Here is an 11,682-nt window from a genome sequence, read left to right as displayed (position 1 = left end):
TTTCAGTTTAAAAAAATAAAAGAAAATGATGGAAATGTCAAAAAAATAAAAGAAAATAAGTTTCCCATGTGATATGTGGTCTAGTTGTTGGGAAAATTTGCAAATGTGAATTTCGACTTTATTTGCAAAATCTCTCTGGAATTTGTAAAATGGGCATAACTTTTTCATACTAACTCGGATGAAAAAGTTTTTTATATGAAAAATCATCTACTCAAAAAGTTACATCCTCAAAATCCTCAAAAACCTAACCGAAAAAAAGTTATGGGGCTTTTAAGATCTGGAAGCAAAAAAATTCAAAAAAATTCAAACCTACTAGTTTCAAGAAGTATTAGTGTTACTAAATAATTATTCAAGAATATTGGTGTTACTAAATAATTATTTCATTTTTTTTTGAATTTTGGTCAAATCTGGTCAAATTATGGTCAAATTGTGGTCAAACAATGGTCAAACTAATTATTCAAGAAATATTACTGTTACTAAATATTAGTGTTATTTTTTAGAACAATAGTTTCAAACTCAAACAGTAAAATGTGTGACTTCATGCTCAAGCTAAATTCCTGAGATTAATAGGATTGACATCTTACCCAGAAGTGCAGACTTGGAAATGAGGGAGAACAGAAACCAGAAGTTAAGCGTGCTTAGGCTGGAGTAGTGAGAGGATGGGTGACCGTCCGGGCAGTTAGATGATGAGGGGTGATTAGAGGTTAAATTGAGCAGGGGTGAGGGGTGAGGGGTGATTAGAGATGAGAGGTTAAAATAATTCAGAAATTTGAAAAATAAAAAAGTTCCAAAAAATTTCAAATTAAAAAAAATCATAAAATTTCCTTTAGTACCGGTTGCTGTTACCAACCGGGACTAAAGGTGGACCTCCAGGAAGCGGCCACGTGGAGAGCCTTTAGTCCCGGTTCGTGTAAGAACCGGGACTAAAGGGGGAGGCTTTAGTAACGACCCTTTAGTCCAAAACAGAGAATGCATAAACCACATGCTTCTCGATCTCCTGTGTACCCTTTTCCGCTTGATCGGGAGAAATTTGCGAGTTCTGAGAAAACAATTTGACAGGAATACATATCATTTACAAAATTTAGCTAGTCAGCAACTCAAGTAATTAAATTGAGAATTAGAGGAAACACACTTTGCAGGTAGAGGCATGAATTTGTAACGAAGTGGGTTTTCCCTGTTTCTCAGCCATCTCTAGCAGCAACCTGTCAAGGCACCAAGGAGCAAAGGCAATTTTCGCAGGTACCCGCGCAAACGAGCACTGCCACGAGATCTTCTCCACCAATGGTGCCAAGAGGGAGACGTTGAGCTCGACGTAAGTGTTCATGGACATCGCCAATTGCTTAAGCGAGGGAGCGACGATGTCCACACAACGTATCCATACATTCTCCACGTCAAGATCCTCTAGCGACGCCGAGTGGACCCTCATGTCCCTGCCGTGATACCCAAATTTCGTCCGCTTGAGCCTGAGCACGCGCAGACGCGGGCAGCGGGGGAGCACGTCGTCGACGTGGTCGATCATGCAGTCCAATAGAGAAAAAGTTTCAAGCGCGGGGAAGTCGACATCAGAAGGCACACAGATGGATAAGTAGGGTGAATGGAACACAATCGAGGTGGCATGGTGGAAACATGGTGTTGGCACACGAAATCGCCGCGCAACACCAGGATATTTCTCATGCTTTCGTGACGACGAACGATTGCTTTACAAGCAAAGCAACAAAGATTTCCTTGCTTTCGTGGAGGAGAACCGGCCGCTTTCCAGCGCAAAACGGCAAAGATAGCCAAACCCTAGGGCATCTAGGGCTCGGCAGGAAGTAAAGATGAAAATAGACGTACGTGAAAATAGACTTTGTATTGATAGATTGATTGCTGGGGGCTTTTCCAATCAGCCGTGACCTTATAAACAAGGTACGCTCGACTTTGCTTATACAAGGCAGGACTTGGTTCCGTAGCATGCCTTGTCATACAGGAATACAATTCCAAAACAAAAACCGAACAGGACTTGATTCGATGACCATGTAACATGGGTACAAAATCTGCATGCTATCCGTATCTAGGCAATGTTCACGTACAAAGACTCTTGGATATACGAATAAAATATTCCGACAAGGTCGCTATCACACTATATAATAAGGACTAATGACCCATCATCTGTACTTCTTTGTTTAGGTTACTTCATTATCCATACTAAAATTCCTTCATCTTAGCAACCACGGTTTAGCCCAGCACATGAGAATTTGTCCATGTAGCCGCTAGTCCATACCGAATTCTATATACTTGCCTTGGGTAAAATAACTTCCTACACCTCACAAGCCTGCATCTCAAAATAAACAGCAAGTCCAAAATCATATATGTCAACCACTCATTTAAATTAATTTGGCCAATAAATTACCTAGCAGCCAAATTATACATTCAACACATGCCCCCCTGTTTTTGTTACAATTGGATTTATCAAAAACACCATAACAATACCTTAGGGCGATGTCGATCAATCCACCGGCCATATTATTTCTTAGGGCGATATCTCACATAATATATCAGCCAAATTTTCTCAAGCCTCCTGCCACATGCTAGGATAGTATTTCTTTAAATATTTCCCATTGAGAGCTTTGGGCAACTTCTCTCCCTGCAAATATTGTACAAAATATGAATTTTCAGGAACGATCTCTACAACCTTATACGGGCCTTCCCAACTCGGCGACCATTTGCCGAATTTCTTATTTTAGTTCCAATAGGTAAAATCGTTTTCCACACTAAATCTCCTATTTGAAACGATTTTTCTCTCACCTTTTTATTATAAGCCTTGGCTACTCTTAATTTCTCCTTCTCAATTTCTCGCAAACCTCTTAATCTCTCTTCTGAAATGTCATCTATCTTATCCATCATCAAATCATTATAATCTACAGCCGACAAATCATTTTGTCTGGCCAATCTAAGAGCTTGTGAATTAACCTCTACAGGTAACACCGCCTCCTGGCCATATACCAGATCATACGGTGCCACTTGAGTCGCTCCATGCTTAGATATCCGATGAGCCCATAAAGCTTCCGAAAGTACCTCATGCCATCTTTTCGGATGCTCCTCAATTTTCTTTTTGATAAGCTTAATTAAAGTTTTATTGCTAGATTCGGCCTTTCCGTTAGCTTGAGCATAGTAAGGCGATGAATTTTACAATTTAATTCCTAAAGATTTGGCAAATTCACGAACTTGATGAGACATAAAAGAAGCACCTTGATCAGTAGTTAAAGTTCGAGGAATACTGAATCTATGAATAATATGCTCTAAAACAAAACTAATAACCTCTTTGTGAGTCATATTTTTCAAAGGAACTGCTTCAGTCCATTTAGTAAAATAATCTGTAGCAACTATGACGAAGCGATGTCTTTTAGAAGACGAAGGATGTATCTCACGAATAAAATCTAAACCCCATCCCCTAAATGGCCATGGCCTAATTATGGGATTTAACATAGATGTGGGCGCTAACTATACATTACCAAATTTTTGACATGCCTCACAACCTTTATAATACCGAAAACAATCCTCTAGCAAAGTCGGCCAATAAAACCCCGCTCGTTTTAATAACCATCGCATTTTGTGAGCCGACTGATGCGTTCCACATATTCCTTCGTGCACTTCACCCATAGCTATTTTAGATTGATCAGAATCCAAGCATTTTAAAAATAACCCATCTATTGTTCGGCGATACAACTCGTCGTTAAACAAAGTATATTTTAAAGCTTGTCGCCGAATTTTTCTATCTCTCGTTTGACTTGGATCTTTTAAATGATTAACTAGTGGAACTCTCCAATCACTTAGTTCTAAATTATTTGCTAATTCGGTCGTTTGTGACCCATGCACCGAATCTGCACTACATTGTACCATTAGTTATTCAACTGTGCTAGGCCCAAGTACACCCTGTGGCAAAGTATCCATCATTATAGACGTAGCATGCATCGGCTTGTCTAATATAAAAAACATTCCTTTACTAATATGATAACCGGATGCCTGCTGTGCTAAACAATTAGCTCTAGAATTCTCTTCTCTAGGTATATGATGGATGGTGAATGTATCTAGAGACTTAATTATGTCTAAACATCGGTCCAAATAACTATTTAATAACCGATCAAAACATTGAAATCCGCCTTTAATTTGTTGTACTACCAGAAGCGAATCCCCAAAAGCATCTACATCCTTTACACCCATATCAACTAAAGTTTGTAAACCAAACAGTAAAGCTTCGTCCTCAGCTTGTTTATTAGTGCAAGGATATTCCAAACGGACCGATGTATCATAAACACCATTATTAGGTGAAACTAAAACATTACCGAACGCCTTGCCCGTCCCTACAAACCGATCCATCAAAATAAAGCTTCCATGGACACACACTAACATAATTAATATTTTCATCATCTTTAATCATATGATCAACAATGAAATCGGCGATAACCTGACCCTTCATAGAACGCAACGATTCATATGTTAAATCATATTCTATTAGTGCGTAAGCCCACTTTCCAATCCTACCACTAAGAATCGGTTGTTGCAACATATACTTAATGACGTCGGCCTGGCAAGCTACTACACACGTGCTAGAAAGAAGATAAGGCCGAAACTTGGTACATGCATAGTATAAAGATAAGCATAGCTTTTCAATAAACACGTACTGACTTTCGGCACCGAGCAAACGACGGCTTAAGTATGTAATGATGTATTCCTTTCCGCTGACCTCTTGCGCCAACACCGCACCGATCACCCTATATTCTGCAGCAATGTATAGCCTGAACGGCGCACCTGACTTGGGCGCCCGCAATATTGGAGGATTCGACAAGCCTCGCTTTATATAATTAAAAGCATCTCGTTGCTCTGCCCCCCCACCCCCAAAGTAAATTCGGCCTCATTCTTTAGCCGAAGTAGAGGAACAAACGATTCAATTTTCCCTGCCAGGTTAGATATGAATCGTCTCAAGTAATTAATTTTTCCTAGCAATTTTTGCACATCCCTTTTACACGTGGGTTCCTCCAAATTTCGAATTGCCTCCACTTTCTTGGGGTCAATCTCTATGCCATTTTCATGAATTATGAAGCCTAAACACTTACCAGCCGACACGCCAAAAGCACATTTGAGTGGGTTCATTTTTAATCCATACCGGCGCATCCTTTTAAAAGCTAATCTTAAATCGGCTAAATGATGATCAAATCCATCTGATTTAACAACTATGTCATCAATATATATTTCTAATACAATGCCTAGAAGACAATGAAAAATTAAATTCATAGCTCGTTGGTATGTAGCACCGGAATTTTTTAACCCAAATGTCATAACGACCCACTCAAATAAACCAACAAAACCTGGGCAACGAAAAGTAGTCTTAGACATATCTTGTTCGGCCATAAATATTTGATTGTAACCTGCATTACCATCTAAAAAGCTAATCACTTTATGTCCCGGCGCATCATTAATAAGCATGTCGGCTATAGGCATAGGATATTCATCTTTCGGAGTAGCTTTATTCAAATCTCTAAAATCAACACAGATTCTAATATTACCAGTATTTTTCTTCTCCACAGGCACAATATTAGAAACCCAATCTGCATATCCACACGGCTGAATAAACTTAGCTTTTAACAACCGATCAACCTCTTCTTTGATGCGGTCATACAAATTAGGATTGGAACTTCTACGAGGTTGTTTATGCGGCCTAAAACCGGATTTAATAGGTAATCTATGTTCTACTAAATCTCTACTCAAACTGGGCATCTCAGTATAATTCCAAGCAAAGCAATCAACGAATTCTTTAAGTAATAAACATACCTTACTTTTCTGATCGGCTTTCAAGCTAGATTTGATAAATGTAGGCCTCGGGATACTTCCATCACTAATATCAATTTCTTCAAGTGGATCAGCCGATGAGAATCCTTATCCAAGCTTTTCCATGTCATCAAAATCTTCAATTGTTTCATGCATATCGCTTTTTCCGGAACGATACTCCTCCGTGCATCTTTGTAGCCACTTAATACTATCGTCTTTATTCATCATTTATATAGATAAATCATTAAGCCGAGCTATGTCAGTTGGCTGTGCATTTATTGGCACAAAACCATCTCTATCAATACTGATATAATCATAATCCGATAAATCCCTACCGGTCAAACATCGCATGTCACCGTGTTGCCAATCAACCGGCGCCTCCGTCAAAGCAATGCAATAAGAATTGTCCGCCTCAATCACCTCGACATCGTCATTAACCCACTAAATTAAGCATTGATAAAGAGTAGAAGGGATACAACAGTTTGCATGAATCCAGTCGCGTCCCAAAAGAATATTATACCGGCCTTTGACATCGACAACAAAAAACGCAGTCGGCAACGTTTTGCTTATGACTGTGAGCTCCATAGAAATAACACCCTTAGCCTCGGACAATTCTCCTGAGAACCCACTAAGTCCCATGTTGGTTTTAAATAACTCGCTTTCTTTTTGATTTAGTTTAGAAAATACCGAAAAGGGCATAATATTAACACCTGCACCGCCATCAACAAGCATGCGACCAATAGGCTTACCATCAATGTGACCTCTGATAAATAATGGCTTTAGGTGCTGTCCATGCTTCTCTGGTTTCTCAAATGTAGCATTCTTTGGGCCAAGAACAAGTTCAGCAATTTCTGCCTCGGGTGCGCGAAATTCAGCGGGCAATGCGAACACCATATTAACATCCATATCAGTTGGTATATCTTTATCATTCTCTGAATTTTTGGCAATAATGGTGTCATCCGTATTTTATTTTCCTCCGCTGCGATGCGCTTCTCCTTCCAAGTTCTTGTGGGTATCATTGGTTTATCTTGATTGAACCATTTATCGCGCTTCTTCTCAGCTATCTCTTCGTTTATTTCCAATGTCCGCAGTCGCTGTACACGTCGTTTCTGAGTGTGCGTAAGTCCCTTTGGGCACCACTGAGGTGCTGGTTTAGTCCCTGGCGCGACTGACTTAATTTTGCTGCCCCCCGGGTCCTTTGGCCTGTACTTCCTCCTAGGATGAATATTTTGTCTTTAGCTGACAAACCTCCTTGCTGATCATATACTTTACTAGCACTAGAATTATGTCCATGTATATTTCTAGAATCCCAACGTGTGCATGTGTTGCTGTTATACTTCAAACCCATTGGAGGCAAACTCTTGGACGTTCCTGGGCCAAAATTTCTCATAACTAAATCAGCATACGAGCTTGCCGGTTTATACTGTTGACTAGTACGTGAGGATACAACATATTCCTTGTCTGATCGTGCATGCGGGTCATGCCCAGAATTAGTTTTCTCTTCAAATTGATTAGATTGGCCGGCTTGCCGCAACTTCACGCCATTACTTTCCTCCTCTGTACCAACAACTTCTGTTGAGATACTGCTTGTTTCTGTACAATTGACAACACTTTCATCTGATTGATGTTCTGCTATTTTCAGACCATGAGCAGCATCTAAATCATTTGCACTTTTTCCAGGTTTAGGATCGGCACATTTCACCGGCATCCATACGCGCTTGTAATTTCCCTTATAGTTGTTGCGATCTGCACTGCGTACTGGTGATCGATGTCCTCGAATCTTGATGGCGTTATGTGATCTAGCCTGCTCATCGAAATGAGCCTTTTTCTCATGTACGTCTGGTTTGAACATAGGCCTCGGCGGGATCCATCCCGGCTGAAAATAACCTACTGGCCTGTAGGATATGGCGCCCAAGGATTAAACCCCCATGGAGGAATCTGCGGATACATAGGAGGTGCACAACCCCAATATGTCGGCTCCATTGCAAAATATGGTTGTTGGCCATATGCACTTCCTTGCCATTGCTCATGATTGCGAGGTCCAGAAGGAGATCTTGGACGCTTATTACCTCCGAGCCGATTAAACACATTGCTGGTCTTGCCTGAGGTATATTTTTCCAACAACATGCTAACTGTCGGATTTGGCCTTGGAGCTTGTCTCCTCCCTCCATTGACTTTCCACACTCCTATTTCTGGATTTTTTGGTTTGATCATCCTTGGAGGAGCACTGTTATCAACAACAATTTTCTCTCTTGCGGATTCGGTCTGATCCGACCGAATAAGCATTTTTTTACTCTCAAGCTCGACCACATTGATGGGAAAAGGGTCGTTGTCAACCTTCTGTAAACGTCAATCGTCCTTCATTGATGGCCGATTGCACCTGTTGACGAAACACGTTACAATCATTAGTAGCATGAGAAAAAAATTGTGCCACTTACAATAAGCTCTTCTACCCAATTCTTCTGGAAGTGGAATTACATGACCCTCTCTTACTCTAATTAATTTATTCTGCAATAACATATCAAAAATTCTATCACACTTGCTAACATCAAAAGTGTATTTAATTTCATCTCTTGTAGCAGGTGTAGGTTTCAAAGCAGAACATGCAAATGGTTTTGACTTTGGCGCTTGAACCCATTCGGCTACACATATGTTAACATCATCCTCACTAGCCGAATCACTATCATAATCTAAGGCGTTAACCACATGATTATCTTTCTCTTTATTTCTGTTATCTTTAAACCGGCTATATTGTTTAATTTCCTTAGCCCGGTTTTCTTGCACCAAAACCTTCTGCAAAACTTGGTTAACATCTAAAAATTCTTGCCCTTCTAGTTTATCCTTAATATGAGCGAGTAAACCCGAAAAGGCAAGATCAGCTAGGTCCTTTTCGGCTATGGTCAAGCTGAAACATCGATTTTTAACATCCCTAAATCTCCTAATATAATCATGAACATGCTCATTATATTTCTGCCTTACCATAGTTAAATCTGAAAGCTGAAGTTCTGTTTCACCACTATAAAAATACTCATGAAATTTTCGCTCAAATTGTGCCCATGTTGAAATAGAATTAGGAGCAAGCGATGTAAACCAAGTAAATGCAGTACCTTATAGAGATAAAGGAAATAATTTTAATCTAAAAACATCCGATGTGCCGACCTCGCTGCATTGTGCTAAAAATTGTCCCACGTGCTCAAAAGTAGATCTACCATCTTCCCCCGTAAATTTAACAAAATCTGGAATTCGAAAACCACGAGGATATGGTGTCGAGTCAAAGTAATCAGGGTATGGTTTTTGATATGCACGTGCACTACCCTTAGGTTCTAAACTGAATTCTCTAAGTATACTAGCAAGCTGATCCTTAAAATTATTATTGGGCTGTATAGAACTGGCTTGTGGAGCAGATGAAACACAAGCACGCGGCAGAAACTCCGGCAACGAAATTTGAGCATGTGAAGTTTGCAACGGAGACCCACTAAAATATGAATCGGGTACCGGCCCGTACGGAACCCCGGTACCAACAGGCGGCAGTGGTGGCGTACTATATGCTACCGTCTGATAACTAGGCTGGTGCAAATTAGAGTTAAAACCAAAACTTCGGTTATTGTTATTGTGATTTTGTGAAACCGAAGTCGAAACAATAGGAGCAGTAGTACTAGGAACTAAATTATTAGCCAAACTACCAACATAGTTCCGGCCATCCAGATTATTGTTTAAAGGAACATGAGGCTGCATAGCATTAGCCGATGCACTAGGCGTATGTATATTACTTGGAAAATTGTTAAATCTACTACTATCTGGTGGCATCGGTCTTTTTCCAGAATACTCATCATTGACTTGCAGCACTAATGAGCGTACATGACCAGGTAGACATTTTTCAAGATCTTTATTAAACTGCTCCTTAAATTCTTCAAGTCTATTAGGTACTGCATGAGTAATTGTACGTGTCGTATTTTCCATATCAGAACCATATTTACTAGCTACGGACACATCAATTAGATGAGAAATTTCTTCAGTTGAGTTTTTTACCAGAGCATCGGAAGTGTTCGGAACTATCTTTTTGACGACGTGGTTCCTCGTCTTCGCGTATCCAGCCAACTTCAGCTTCAACCTCTCAACCTTTTCTTTCTCAAGCTCCTCTTCAAGCTCACGCCGAACATCTTCCGACAGATCGTCGAGTGTGACGGCGATGACGTTCTCCGGGTCGATGTCGCTCCCATTCTCATCGTGTAGCTCTTCTTCTTCCCGTCTCCAGCGGAGTTGCCAATTGTGTTGGCACGCGAAATCGCTGCGCAACACCAGGATATTTGTCGTGCTTTCGTGACGATGAACGATTGCTTTACGAGCAAAGCAACAAAGATTTCCTCGCTTTCATGGAGGAGAACCGGCCGCTTTCCAGCGCAAAACGGCAAAGATAGCCAAACCCTAGGTCATAGTAGTGAGTAGGCCATCTTGCAAAATAGATCCTGGCATAACTGGTCACATTGGCGAAATATAACACGGCAGGCCTGAAAACTACGTCGCGATACGCCCTAGGACATGTAAGGTCCACAACAACGCCCTCGGGAGGGGGAGGAGGGAGGCGACACAAAGCGTTGCCGCTAGTGAGTCCGAGACAGACTTGGGTCTTCACCAGGAACCTTGACATGGAGAGAAGAACCACAACGATGTCCTCCATAGGAAAGCGGCACCCACATGTGTCGCCACCGTCGTTGCCAAAGTGCAGAGCTTTCGCTCGTCAGCTGACCCATGCCACCACAAGGTATTAGGACAACCGTGATGAGCACAAGCATATAGTAGATCTGGGTGTCGCCATCGACACCGACACAGAGCCAGCCCGAGCCAACCGCCGCTACCCCTCGTCGCCTAGGAAACCAAAAGGCATAGCCACCCTCACCCCCTGGGGCGCCTGCCAGAGAGGCAACCATACAAACTGCTATCCTCGGAATGCCTCCCTGCATCCATGCCCTAAGACACCGCCAACCATCTGCATCGCAACCCGCCAACAATGGTAGGAAGAATGGAAGGAACCTCCTTCCAATCCAAGCCCGGCATCAACCACCGGGTTTGGGTCAGCACACCCACCGTAGGAGGGGCGAAGGCATGCCTCCCCAACCTGTCCAGGTGGTCATGGGGGGAGGGGGGTGGATACAACCCAATGGCCACCAACAGCCACCACCGAGAAAGCCCCTATCCATGGCCTAGTTGAGCTTGCACGCCACCATGCTCGTGGACTATCACCATGGATGAACCATAGGCCAGGAGAGCACAAGACGAAAGTTTGCACCATCGTGGACAAGTCGACCTTCCATACATGCACGCTGACGGATGTCGTCGACCACCTTGGAACCTCAGCACACCGCTCACGCAGCAGGCGAGACCACCACCTCCATCTCAAGCCCCTTGCACTGCCTGCCAGGAGCATGTTGATTTTCGGGAGCGATTCTGCAACCGATAGGCCCCATGTATAGTTCGCCCCACCCACGAGCAGTTAGCCAGCTGCCGTGCACGTCCAAGGCAGGTGCGCCGGAGCCATAACAAGGAAGTCCCGCCAGATCTAGTTGTGGCAGCCAGTGACCTAGATTTGACTCAGTGCCGCCGCTACGGGCACACAGTCGCCGCACCACCAACCACCTCATAGTTGCCTGCCATACGCGCACATACCATTGAGCCCTGCGTGGACCCGACGCCACCATCTGGTCATGCCGTCCCACACCAACGGCCCCCGAGCAGAGAAGAAAAGAGTCATGCCGCCAGCCACATATGAGCGATCGTGGGATCACACCGACAATTTGTTGGGAATTTTCCTAGACTTGACACTGCTACTCACATTTTCCTAGAGTTTAAGTCCTAGGTTTGACACTAGTACTCACATTT

General features: G+C 42.4%; 1 pseudogene; it reads right to left on the bottom strand.

Moving 5' to 3' along the window:
- Window positions 1-2,548: 2,548 nt before the first annotated feature.
- Window positions 2,549-7,513, bottom strand: LOC119339520 (annotated as a pseudogene).
- Window positions 7,514-11,682: the final 4,169 nt, after the last annotated feature.

This window comes from Triticum dicoccoides, chromosome 7B, assembly GCF_002162155.2.
Source record: "Triticum dicoccoides isolate Atlit2015 ecotype Zavitan chromosome 7B, WEW_v2.0, whole genome shotgun sequence".
NCBI classification, from domain to species: Eukaryota; Viridiplantae; Streptophyta; class Magnoliopsida; order Poales; family Poaceae; genus Triticum; species Triticum dicoccoides.
Note: the sequence above shows the minus strand (reverse complement) of the source record. Positions and strands in the feature narration are given on the sequence as shown.